The 13,091-nt window shown below is 30.1% G+C and overlaps 1 pseudogene across 1 annotated transcript; it reads right to left on the bottom strand.

Moving 5' to 3' along the window:
- Positions 1-7,832: 7,832 nt before the first annotated feature.
- Positions 7,833-12,665, bottom strand: LOC148271224 (glucose dehydrogenase [FAD, quinone] pseudogene; annotated as a pseudogene). Its single transcript, XR_015825161.1, has 3 exons — positions 12,458-12,665; positions 10,392-10,562; positions 7,833-9,316 (listed from the first exon to the last, which is right to left on the bottom strand). The product of XR_015825161.1 is annotated as a glucose dehydrogenase [FAD, quinone] pseudogene (transcript).
- Between the last annotated feature and the right edge of the window lie 426 nt (positions 12,666-13,091).

Genomic DNA, 13,091 nt, shown 5'->3' with positions numbered 1-13,091 from the left:
CCAATTTTTAAACTTCTTCTTGAACCAGTTTGCAATATTGACGGTTCAAAAGACAAGTTGTACTAGAGCTAGGTTCAAACCACTGATTTATAAGCTCGTAACACTAACACATGACGATGACCTCGTTAAAAATGTTACTATTTAATAAATAACTTTTATTTTTTAGAAAACATAAATAAAATAATAATTTTTTATCGTATTTGAAACGAGTCGGGCGGTTTTTCCAATACATATATGTTTTGTGAAAATGAATATTTTACTTGCAAACAAAGCATAACACTTAACAGCTAAAAATGATTGAATGTCAAAAAATATGAATATGAATAAACAGAAATATTTTCAATATCTGTTCACGGACAAAATACAGATATTTTGTTCTGAAAATGGTGATTTTACATTTATAAAAAGCGTTTTTTCTGATGTTTTACCTTTTTGACTCAGCAAAATCTTTGTACACACATCATTTTCCATTCGGCTCATCCCTAATGTCAACACCTCTATAAACGCCCACTACGAACCTGTCCGTTGATATCCAAAAACCCAGCGGCTAATGATTAATGGTGTCCTATATACATAAGTTAGGGGTGTTTTTAATGCTTGTGCTTATAATCCCTATTAAAACGTGAGGTAAGTACGGTATTTAGATTTTAGAGTACCTGTGCCGGAAATTTTAATAATTATTCGAGTTTTAAGGAGTTTCAAGTAAATTAAAACAAGGACATTAGTATACTGAATGCTATCGAAATGCGATCTCTTAGGAAAATGTGTGGTAAAAATGTGTATCAAAGGTGCACATATGTCGATATTCGTGAATTATCTAATGTTAGGACAAGCATTACCGACAAAATCAAGAAAGAAGTACTTTGTTGGATTGGACATGTAGAACGGATGGACAACGAAAGGAAAGCAAAAATAATTGACAGTGCGAATTTCTGATGTATGCAGAAAACGAGGACGACTGAGAAAGATATGATATGACAAAATTCAACAAATACTTGAAGAGGGCTATGCCAAAATAAAAATTGCGACAGCAAAAGTATACAAAATTGCATCGGAAAACATATAAGAGGATGACATAACATTCACCAAAGATGCTTACATACACAAATTTTATACCAGACAACAACAACACTACTGCATTAAAAAAGAAAAAAAAACGTAGGATAGTCTAAAAATTTATACTATGATGACTAATCTTACTATTTGAAAAATTACACTGGAGACAAATTTAAAATCAATCTGAAAAAGAACACCACGATTACACTAACCAGCTGAGACATAAAATGAATAGACCTTATTTTATTTATTTTATGACTCTAATGGGTTTTTAAAAATAATAATAAATATTTAAAAAAGTTGGAACAATCGTCTTTTGTGCATGAGAATACGTATGAATATAGAGGAAACAGGGCTGTATGCAAATACTGTGAAGCAACGAAGTGGGAGTGTGAGAATCAAATATATGTTATTAAACAAATGTTTCTATTTGAGATATGTAAAAAAATCTAAATTGACTTATCAAGTTTCTCACACCCCCTTTCAAAATGTATCCTTAAGCTAACTCATTCACGAAATTAATTGCGATCAGTTGTTAGGTTAATTAAAGTCAACTGGTTTGGCGACCATCATTCCCTTATCAAAAGGGACAGTTCAAAATTAACAATGTAGATTAAAACGAAGTTTTTTGTTCCGAATTAATCAAATTAAATTCCACGCGATAGAATTAATGGTTTAATGAAATTTATTTGCTGTGTCCTTTTTGTTCAGACACTAAATTAAATGAAGAGTTACTCGTGCGAAAATACTCAGATGTGTAGCTTGTCATGTTAACTGTAAGTGGTTGAATTTTCGTGGGCCTGACGAGGAAGGATACACAGAAATCAGCTGCCAATAAAGAGGCTTATACGAGTATGCCATATGCTCTAACTACGGAGCAAACAAAGGACGAGATAGTTGATTTTCATTGGTTATTAATGAGTGTTTTGTTTCGTTTAAATGAAATAAATTGTGTCATGTTTGAACACAAATAATTGGGTTTGAATATGCAGCTTGTATTTTAGCCAATTTATTTGGCATCAAACTCTCAAAAAAGTAAATTGCTTTAACGCTGTAGTCTGGTAAAACGAACACAAAATTAGAAAATAATACGATTTTACCATTTTCAATCGCGCAAAAATAAAAACATAAAAACATAAATTAAATTTTAAAAAAATTTGAAAGGTATTTCTGTCAAAAAATATACTTGAAAATGTTATGTTACTAAAATATAATTACTTTTAGACCAGCAAATTACGCCATTTCAAATTTAGACTAAACTTAGGTATCTGGGATCTCAATAAAGACTAAGTATTGAACTAAAATTTGTCGTTATAATTTAAAGATAATAATTTGAACATGAAAGTGGCCGAAGCCAAAGTTAATTTTTTTGATTTTGAAAAGAAATACAAGCATTTTAAATTACTTACATTTTTGTAACATTTTCCTCTACTTCTATTTAAAATTATGCCTTCGGTAATACTTAAAAAATCAAATTTATTGAAATACTTTTGTTGAAACCTTTTTTTATATAATTATATTCTCTTTTTTTGAAAAAAAAAAAGATAATTCTAGTTGTAATATTCAATTAAAAAAAATATCTAATTGACTTTTCAATGACCTTCAGACCAGCCCTTACCAAAAACAATAAGTGGTCTTCAAGGTTCTCAGTCATTAGGTGTATGATACGCCTTCGAGGGCAGAGTTCAATGAGGACTTCTTTATTTTTTTATTTAACCAGTTTGCCTTATAGGAGACCGCCCTTTTTTTCGTTTACTTTAAGCTCTCCCTGTTACTACCAGCTTAAGAGACTCATTATTATTTCTTGCGTTATGTCTTAAAAATGATAAAATCATTTTATTGCATGTCGTGAAGAGTCTTTCGCTTGTTGACAGTTGCTGAAGGATGGAGATGTATATACTTCTTGCTGCCCATGGAATGCGTAATAGATCACACCCAGCGTCATATTTTAAACGTATCGAGTATTTTTATGTATTTTTTTGTTATAATTGGATTGATATAAATAATTTTACTACATGTAAGTATTGTATTTATTTTAATAAATTGCATTGATTCAAAGCTGCGCAGTCAAATCCTTCCAACAAATTGTTAATTTGTATAATCACTCTTGATATAATGAAACTAATTGAAGGGTTAACAAAATGGAGGGAAGGGGTTTTGTGACGTGTACAAAATGGCGGTAATGAAAGCTATATGGCGTTATTTATATGTGTAATAAGATATAGATACTTTGCTGGTTGAAGCACCCTGTATTGCAAGTTGTTAGTAAATTACATCCGATGGCTGTCATACTCAATAAAAACTGAATTAGTAAACCTAGCACCCTTATTTCGTGCTACAGGGTACTATAAAATAACGCATCAATATGATAACATGTTTGGAAATTTATCAATGAATTTATAAACAAAGTTTTATTGCTAAATTCTGAAAAAAATCAGTTAATAATTTCCAATATGAAATAATTCCACAAAACATTCAATTTTTCTATTTAGTTTTTCTACTTGGTTTTTCGTATTTTTTTATTTTCTCTCTATCTATCCTCGCCTTATTTGTATACACCATGATTTGGTCTGACACATGTTTTGTAAATCCGAATTATGTTTCCAATATTCAAGTGTTCATTGTACTATACGACATTTCTTTGGCATTCAGATGTTTACTAACTGAGATAGATATGTTCTCATCATCACTATGGTAGCATCATCTGCATGGCATGTGATGTTAATGACCTTATATCCCTTAGTGGATTCACTATTTTTTTTTTAATTCTTGAAAGCGTTTTGTTAGATATATTTATTCTGCTTGTGTGAAAAAAGGTTTTAGGTGTATATATTGTTTTTGTATATTTAGTTATAAAGGTGCTAAACTTGCATTGTTTCTTTGTTGTTATCAGTATGTGTTATTTTCTAAATGCTAATATTATTTATGTCCTTAATTGAGTTGTTGTAACTCCTGGGAATGTAATTTAACGTCTTATACTTGTAAAATACTTTGTGTTTTATGATTTATAAATAAATAAAAAAATACATGCGTTTTAATATGAAAAATTCGCAGTCACTTCGTATTAGTGCGGGAAAATATTTATGGGAACAATCACATAAGTCAACTTATTCCATTTTTTTATTATTTGCTTGTAGTATGCACCTTTGTTTACATGGAAGTCCAATAACGTTAATAAGGATAGTATTATCAATGTAATTTATCATACAAAATAAATTTATTAATTATCGGCTCAAAAAAAAGTTTTTTCGAAGAAGAACTTTTTCTAACTTTATGCCTTAAACGACGTTAAATTTAAGAGTTATCACATGACTATGTATTCTTGATTATTGGCAATAATCCAATTCCAATAAGTATGGAGAAAAAAAGAATATTCTTTCAATGTTAGATTTGATTCCTGCAATGTCAAAGACACAAAAAGCTGTCTCCTGAAAAGTAAGGCATTTTGACTTATGTGGTTGTTCCCCCCGCCCATGGATATAAGGCTTGATAGTTTTTTTAATAAATTGTTTTGCATACTAAACGTGTGTATTATATCAAAGGTTATACTTGAGTAAAAATATAAATTATTTTTATTATTATAATATATAAATTATTTTTATTGTTATTTTTCACAATTCATCAAGAAAGCATTTCACCAAGTTTTTTTAAAGTAGAAAGATAGACATTAGTGAAAAAGCTTACGTTGATCCTCTAGCTATGTATCCTCTAGCCATATAGACGTTTTAATACTTGCAAAAGATGGTCGTGGTAATCATCAACCTTATTTTTAAAAATTTTAATAAAAAAAACCGTTACAAGTCATAATGGTTTTAATTTAAATAAGATAAGGCATCATTATTTATATAAACTAGATTTTTTTATACCTTCGCAAAAGTTTGTTATTTTTAAACATATATGTAACATGAATGTTTTATATTTTTGAAAAATATGCTATGATTTGATTTTTTTTAAAAATAAAATGTTAAAGATGCCTCCTGAAAAATTAATAGCTGATTATCATCATTTAAATAAAATAATAATCGTAATATAAAATTAATTTCAAGTCAATCAACTGGTTACATATTAAAGGATAATATACAAAATAATAGTTGTTAGTCACATCACAGTAATAAAGGGAAAATAAACAAAAGATAAAAGTAAAACGAACAAGCTTAGACGCAAATTCAATACCAACTGTCATCTTGACAGATGATCCATCGGATAGTCCTGCGCTTAAATTAAATATGAAATATATCAGTGAAATTCATTCTTTAAATAAGTGTTTCGCATTGTTAAATACATGTTCTTCATCTCTGTTGTAATATGTTAATATAAACAGCTCCCCAGGGAGTTGAATCCAGTCCTTGTCTACAAAAATTTGGACAAACTCAAAATATTGTTGATAAATCCACCTGGTCCATGAAGAAGTATAAAAATAACATTTTCAGGCGTTGCCTAGTATGTAGGTGAAATAATTCAATTAGATGAATCTCACCCGCATAAATAAAGGTTTCAGCTCTTCAACTTCACAAACGTCAACAAATTAAAGAATTGAAGGAATAAAGATGTTCAAATATGGGCAGAATGGTGAATGGTACACAGTGTGTAAAGTGGCCACTTAAACCAGCCATTGACAGGTCATAAGCCCTGTAGATGCCTAGACTTCTATATTACCTTCTCTTAAATGTTCTTCATCTCTGTTGTAATATGTTTATAATTGGTATCGCTGAAAAGAATTGCTAATGAATAAAAAAAACGTATCTCGGTTCCACGCTAAATTATATCTAAAAAACAATGAGAAGCAAGGTGTTAGTAATTTAGACAACCCGTGTAGCAACACTCTCTCCAAATAGCATCTAAGAGCTCGGCATAGTTTGGGCTTTCGAGGAAGAAACAAGTTTTAACGAACACCTAAACATTCTGATTGGCAATAAAATTCATTAGTGGCTCGCCCACCGCGTACATGGGTAAACTCAGTATATCCTGTAAACAGTAATAAGTATACGGTGACTTCAATTGCGGAGGACGCGCCTGGTTTTACGCGGATTATCTTCCATACAAATTGATGCAAAAATATACAAGTTTTTATTATATACATTCAAACAAAACATATTCTTATAATTGTTTTTACTTTATACTTAAACGATTTTAATTTAAATTCTTTTATTTACATAATTATATTAAATCATGATTTACAACCCCTGCTTGCACTTGTATAAAACATTGAAATTTGTTTAGTCTCCCACCAGTCTGACGATGTCGGTCACGATGAAACCCGGTCACTGGTAAAAAATTTATAAAATAATTATAAATAAAAGAGGAATAAAACTATAAAGTATTTTTATTATTATAATATATACAGATAGATATACAAAAATAGAAAAAACAATAATTATTTATATATAGATTATCTTAAATCAAAACAAGTTATCAATGGAGAAAGAAATAAAAAGGAAAAAATAAATAGATTACGGAAGAAGAAGGCAGAAAACTTTTTATTTATTCAAACATACATTTCATCATAAATACATTTTTTCGTTATAAACTTTTGCCGGCTAACAAGAGTACATACCTTATTCTAAACTGCGCAATTTAAAAACATAATAATATTTTATAATAAATTTATTTTAAAGAAAGAACCGACAAATAAAATATAAAGTTACTAGTAAACACATATTCATATATTTATATGTTATAGTAATAACTTTCAGCACAAAACGACCTGACTTAAAAAAAAAGACATAAATTTATTCAAATCTCGACGGTAGTAAAATCCCAAACCCTCTGTACGTGAGACAAGCACCTTATTAATTTATAAATTTATTGTGTTGTACACAACCTGTGAATCTGTATAACAATGAAAGATTTTAACGACGTTATTTTTCAAATCATGGTTAGTCCATATAATCCATATAATTTGGCTTTGCTTGTGCTCAAATAAAGAGTTTTTTGAAATTTAATTAAATTGTTTTAATTTAAAAAATAATAAATTATGTATTTATATTATGGTTAACCAAAATCTTTGTACGCTCCCATGGGACCATAATCCGTCTAAATTACATTATTACACTTCGGGAGTCAACTACATAAGTCAGGTCCTCAAGTTTAAGAGTCTGTATTCTTCACGCTCTTAACCCTTGCTACGCCGCGCCACCCCATCCGGTCCACATTCTCCCTTATAAGTTTGGGCTAAACTTTGAGTTGTGATTAAGAAACTCGAGGTCGGGCCGTCTTCAAGATAATTTCCTATCAACTTGCTCAAACTAAACTTACTGAAAGGAAATACTCTCGGCGATAATACGATAAAATTATAAAACATCTTCTAATAAAATCAATTTTAAACAAGACGGACATGTATACCTTTAAAAATTGGAAGACTTTTTATTACGCTATAAAAGGTTGTCTTAATTTTGTACAAACCTGTGGTATAAAATTTAATAGGTATCTGTTTTATAAATGAAATATTCTTAAATAGATGCAATGTTTTTTTAATTATTTTTTATTTTTTTAATTCTGTAAAACAATGATTGAAAAACTTTGCTATTTAACTGGTGATTACACTTCTTTGACCACTTGACGAAAAAAAAACATTTTTTTCTTCTTGTAAATTGCATTGACCTTAAAAAGTGAAAAATGAACATGAAAGTAAGTAAATCAAAAAATATTTTCGATTTATAATAAGTTATATTAAATATAAAATTAAGACTGAAAAGTTCAAGCGATTTGCAAATCATCATTTACACTGATAGTAATAAAATAAAACAAAATTACTGCTGTTGAAATGCACTCAATCGTTATTTTCCCCAGTTCTTTTTAATCATATCACTTGCTTTTTCCGCAATCATAATTACTGGGGCATTTGTGTTGCCACTAACAATATTTGGCATAATACTAGCATCTACTATTCTTAATCCATTTACACCATAAACTTTAAGTTCTGAATCTACCACAGCTTCACCATCAGTTGTTGGACCCATTTTGCATGTTCCTACTGGATCATAAGCAGTCATCGTTTGATGTCTAGCCATACATTCGATATATTCATCTGAAAAAAGGTCCGTTTCCGCACACCCAGGAAAACGTATATTGGATATTTTTGATCCAAATCTCTGGAATGCGGTTGTGTTAGCAAGCGCAAGAACAAACTTGGCACCTTCTATTAATGTTTCAATATCTCTGTAATCGTCAAAAGTGTTAGCAAATATTCTAGGTTCATCAAAGGCACTAGATGTGTGAAGTTGCACAAATCCTCTGCTTTTAGGCCTAAGAAGGATAGGTCGAATTTCCCATACGTCAACATCATGAAGTGGCGCATACACTGTGTTATAAAATTCTTCAGTTAAACCGTATATTTTTTTGAGATGTTTTCCATGCCCCGGACTTATTGATCCTGATTGAAATACTAATTGAATATCAGGATGGTCATCAAAAGGGTTGGCAAATTTCGTGCTTATAAATCCAGAGCCCTCAGTTGCTCCTTTTACTGTCAAAATGCCTTTCCCCGACATAAAATCAAGAAAGTTTGATAAATTTCTAACTCTTGATCCTAATATAGAAACGGTTTGATTTATAATGAATGTCAATCCTCCAAAAGTGGTATGGTCTTGAAGATTCATCCCGACTGGAAGTTCTTTAATCAAAGGAATGTGCAGCATTGCTAAATCGTCTTTTGGACCAACTCCAGAAAGCATCAAAAGCTTAGGCGAATTAATTGTCCCTGCTGAAAGTATGATTTCTTTTCTTGCATAAATTGTTCGTGGAAATATGCCTTTCAAAAAATGAACTGCTTTCGCTTTCTTCGTTAAAGGATCAATTTCTATTTTCGTGACAAACGAATTTAGCGCGATGTGCAAGTTAGATCGTTTTCTAACAGGTCTAAGAAAAGCTTTGGCTGACGAACATCGTCGTCCATCTTTTAAAGTTCCTTGGTTTAAAGTAAAACCAGTTTGTATATCTCCATTTACGTCCCTTGTTGTATAACCGAGTTCTTTGCCAGCTTCATTAAAAGCCGTCGCAAGATGAGTATAAAAAGGTGGATCAGAAATAGAAAGGTAACCTCCGGAGCTATGGTATTCTGAGTTGGCTAATGTGGAGTTTGTGTTATTTTCAGATTTCTTAAAATAGGGCAAGACATCATTCCAGCCCCATCCAGGATTTCCTAAAGATGTCCAGAGATCATAATCCCTTTTGTTTCCACGTACATAAACCATGAAGTCGATAGCTGATGTACCACCTAATACTTTCCCCCGAGGCCATGTGCATTGTCCATCTTTCATTGCTGGAAAAAATAAAATAAATTAGAATTGTTATGTGAACTTTAGTAAAATGCAAAAAAGTGGTTATGAATTTTATTATAAAATATAGTATCATTACAGATCGTGTCATGAACACGATACCGACCATGTTTAAAAAATCTTGAAAAGCACGCTGAACAATTTCCTTTTTTTTCTGAAATAGTTAAGGACAAGATAAAAATATTTATGTATGTGTGTAATATGTGCAATCGAATTAATAGATGTAGAAAAATGTATTTTTTATATTTACATACACGAGGTTAACATCAAAATTTAACATTATGAAAGTGCTATCAGCTTTCAAGAAAAAAATTGATTGTTAATTAAACTTTGAAATATTTTATAGTTCCGAGTAACTACTTACATACAGGTACGAATGCTTTAAAGGAAAGTTTGTTGCAACAGACACAAAAAACGTTTAAGAGAATTGAATCTGGAAGTCGAGACATTTACAAGACTTATGACCAGTCTTTATGTGATTATTTTACACAACTGTGTAACATTCACCATTCTGCCTATGTTCAAACATCCGAATTTCCTAAATTTTCCCATCTGTTTACTTCTGTGTTTAATAACTGAAACCTTTATTGACATGGGTAAGGTTTATCAGGCTGATGTGTTTTGCCTACTAGGGAAACGCCTCAAAACACTTTTTCAATTTCATACTTTTATACCAGTAAGTTAAATCAACAATCTTTTAAGTATGTTCAAATGTCTGTTAACAGGCTGGATTTACTCCCATGGAAGTTATTAAAATTAAAACTTAGATCCTACTTGATTTTATATGCACTTATATTGTTTTAATCTTTATATTTTCTGAGTATTCTTACATTTTAATTTTCTAGAACTTGGTACCTGTTGCTATTCCAACCAGTATATGCATTATTTCAAATGTAAAATTATCGTTTTTTTATACATGAATAATTTGACGATGTTTTCTTCCTAAGAAAACGCGTCCATAAGGCAATGCTAGCCGTGATCAACATTTTTTTACAAAACATCTGTTATTCAAATTATTCTGGTTATTGCGAAAACTATTGTCTTGATTGTTTTACTAACACAGACAAGCATTTCCTTGAGCTTCTGTCTTATATTTCCAATCAGCTCCAGTTTGTTGTAAATAGGCAGACATGAGAGGAACATCTCCTATAATAGTTTCGTCTCGTCCAGCTTCCAGTAGAAGAATTTTCCACTCACTTATCTCAGAAAGGCGATTAGCCAAAACAGCTCCTGAAATTTGAAAAAAATATCTGATTAAGCCTTAATCATATAATTTAGATTTTGAGAAGAAAAATAGTATTTTTTACTATTAAAACATAATAGTGAATTGATCGAATTCAGTAACTTGAATTAATTTTATGACTGGAATGCAGTAGTGTTAATTCAAACAAAGGTTGGTGTTTTTTTATTTGCTTTGCATGTTTCGCATTAATAAGTTGAACAATAGGGAAATATAACTTGCTTACATTTTCAAAGCAATAAAGGTCTATGAAATACTGTCCAGGAATTTGTTTTTGCTAATTATTAGTAAAATTATAAGTTAAAATTATTTTTGATTTATAATTTTGGGTTCCCGCAAAAACAGTGATACCACTAGCAACGCCCCTAATACGACACGATTTATATTTATTTGTTCGTGGCAATAGAAATCTGTGTAGAACAATATCACAAACCTTCACGTCACAAAAACCAAGCCCAAACACGTCGCGTTTCTCTATGAACGTATTTTTATTGATTTTTTTTTTACATTTATGTATGAAAGCATTTCTCAACAGTAAAAATATTGATTTTGAAAATTCAATAAATTACTCTAAATCCATTTCATATATTTTTATCGGTTTTCGTAGTATGTGATATTTCCTTATTATTACAAGATATTATCAAAATTTAAAGCATTAATATGGTCAAACATTTTACAAAATGTTATTATGAGAATCATTTTCATAATTAACAATTTGAAATGTAGTTAATGTACAGGAACTTTTAAAGATTTATTTTGCATTGTGCCAATCAATTTTGGAGTACGGTATAATCGGTTGGAGTGGTGCGAGTGACACAGTTTTAAATAGTGTATTTGTTGCACAAAAATCCATCATTAAAATAATACTCAGAGTCCCGATACAGACATCTACTGAAGAATATTCCATAAATCACAACTTATGACACCAAAACAATTATACGCTAAAACAATACTCACTTATAGATTCAAAAACTAATCTTACTCATATGAAAGACATAACCCCCACAATACATCACATACAAATAATATAATCATTAGATCCTCAACACATAGACAACTTGAACAAATACAAACTAATACCACTTTCGGACAAAGGGATTTTGAGTATTATTCAATTAAAATCTATAACCTACTTCCACTATTTATTAAAGCAATTAGTAATGAAAAATGTTTTAAAAGGCTATAAATAAGTGGAATTTCAGAGTAAAAAAAATCAAATAATAACCATTCTTTTATTTTCCACACTCACTCTTAAAGAGAGCATATGAACACCAATATTTCGTGAGATCCTATGGCCAGCCAGAACTCTTGCCTCCTCCTATGTCAATCCCACGTCCCCTAGTTCCACCAATTAAAGCCGAAAGGTTGTAAAAAAAGAAAAACTTTGGTTGTTATTATTAATTTAAATATTTAAATTTTTGGACCATTTTCAAAATGTCATAAATAACTTGAGTTTGAAAAATGAAAATCGTGTTGTGGTTGAGGGGGATTTAAACCTCAGACCTTTGGCTCGTGAGTCCATAATACTACTACGGGTCCACAATCAGTTAAATAAATTAAACATGTTTCAAGACGTCGAAAAGTTGTTCAGCTAGGTTATAATTCCTTTGAGGTTTTGTTATGAATACTTTAGCTTTTCCTACACTGGTAATACAATACTTTAGTATACGAATAAGAAAGACAATGTGCTCAATAACCAATAACTCTTTCAAGTAACAAAATATTATACAGCATATATTAGGTATATTGTTCCTTTATACACTCATAATTGCGCAAAGTACACTGGATTGGTACTCCAATAGTAATTCCCCAGGAATTGTGATTCCGCACATACCTCAAATATTTAAGCGAACTTAAAATATAGTTATTTTTGATTGATTTTTACCTGCAGAACCTCCTCCAATGATGATGAAATCATATTCAGAGTACAATCTTAGTATTCCTCTATCGTGCACTCTGTCAAATAGACCAAAAAGGCTCTTATATTGCACCATGGACAATGTGGCTATCAAAAGGGAAAAAAACCATCCCACTTCTGATATTGAGAATACTGAAGCACCTAAAGATGTAATGGTGGTAGCTAGTGGATTCATGATGAATTCTGGTATGTAATTTCTCACATTCGTGCACCATAAAAATTAAAAAAATACCTGAAAAACATTTTTTTTTTCCTTGTTGATTATTTCTATTAATAATAACAAAATACAACTGTGATAAATTATAATATAAATATCTTAATAACTAATTTTGTGATTATTTATGAAATAGTTAAAATTGCAATCTAAACACTTTGTTATTTTATTTATTTATTTTATTTTTTAATAAACACGCCCTACGAGCTTTTACATATATTAAAAATTACATTCAAGTGCAGCAGAGAAACATAAGTATGTAAATTTAGTTAAAATTAAAGATAAAATAAGAAAAGCTAAAAGATACAATAATAAGTAAAAATTAGAAAATGTACCAACATAGGTATAGGGTACATAGAAAAATATTTAATAAATTTACATATGAAA

The sequence above is a fragment of the Micrasema longulum genome, unplaced genomic scaffold (assembly GCF_059751315.1).
Source record: "Micrasema longulum isolate JH-2025_06_02 unplaced genomic scaffold, ASM5975131v1 h1tg003016l, whole genome shotgun sequence".
Lineage (NCBI taxonomy): Eukaryota > Metazoa > Arthropoda > Insecta > Trichoptera > Brachycentridae > Micrasema > Micrasema longulum.
Note: the sequence above shows the minus strand (reverse complement) of the source record. Positions and strands in the feature narration are given on the sequence as shown.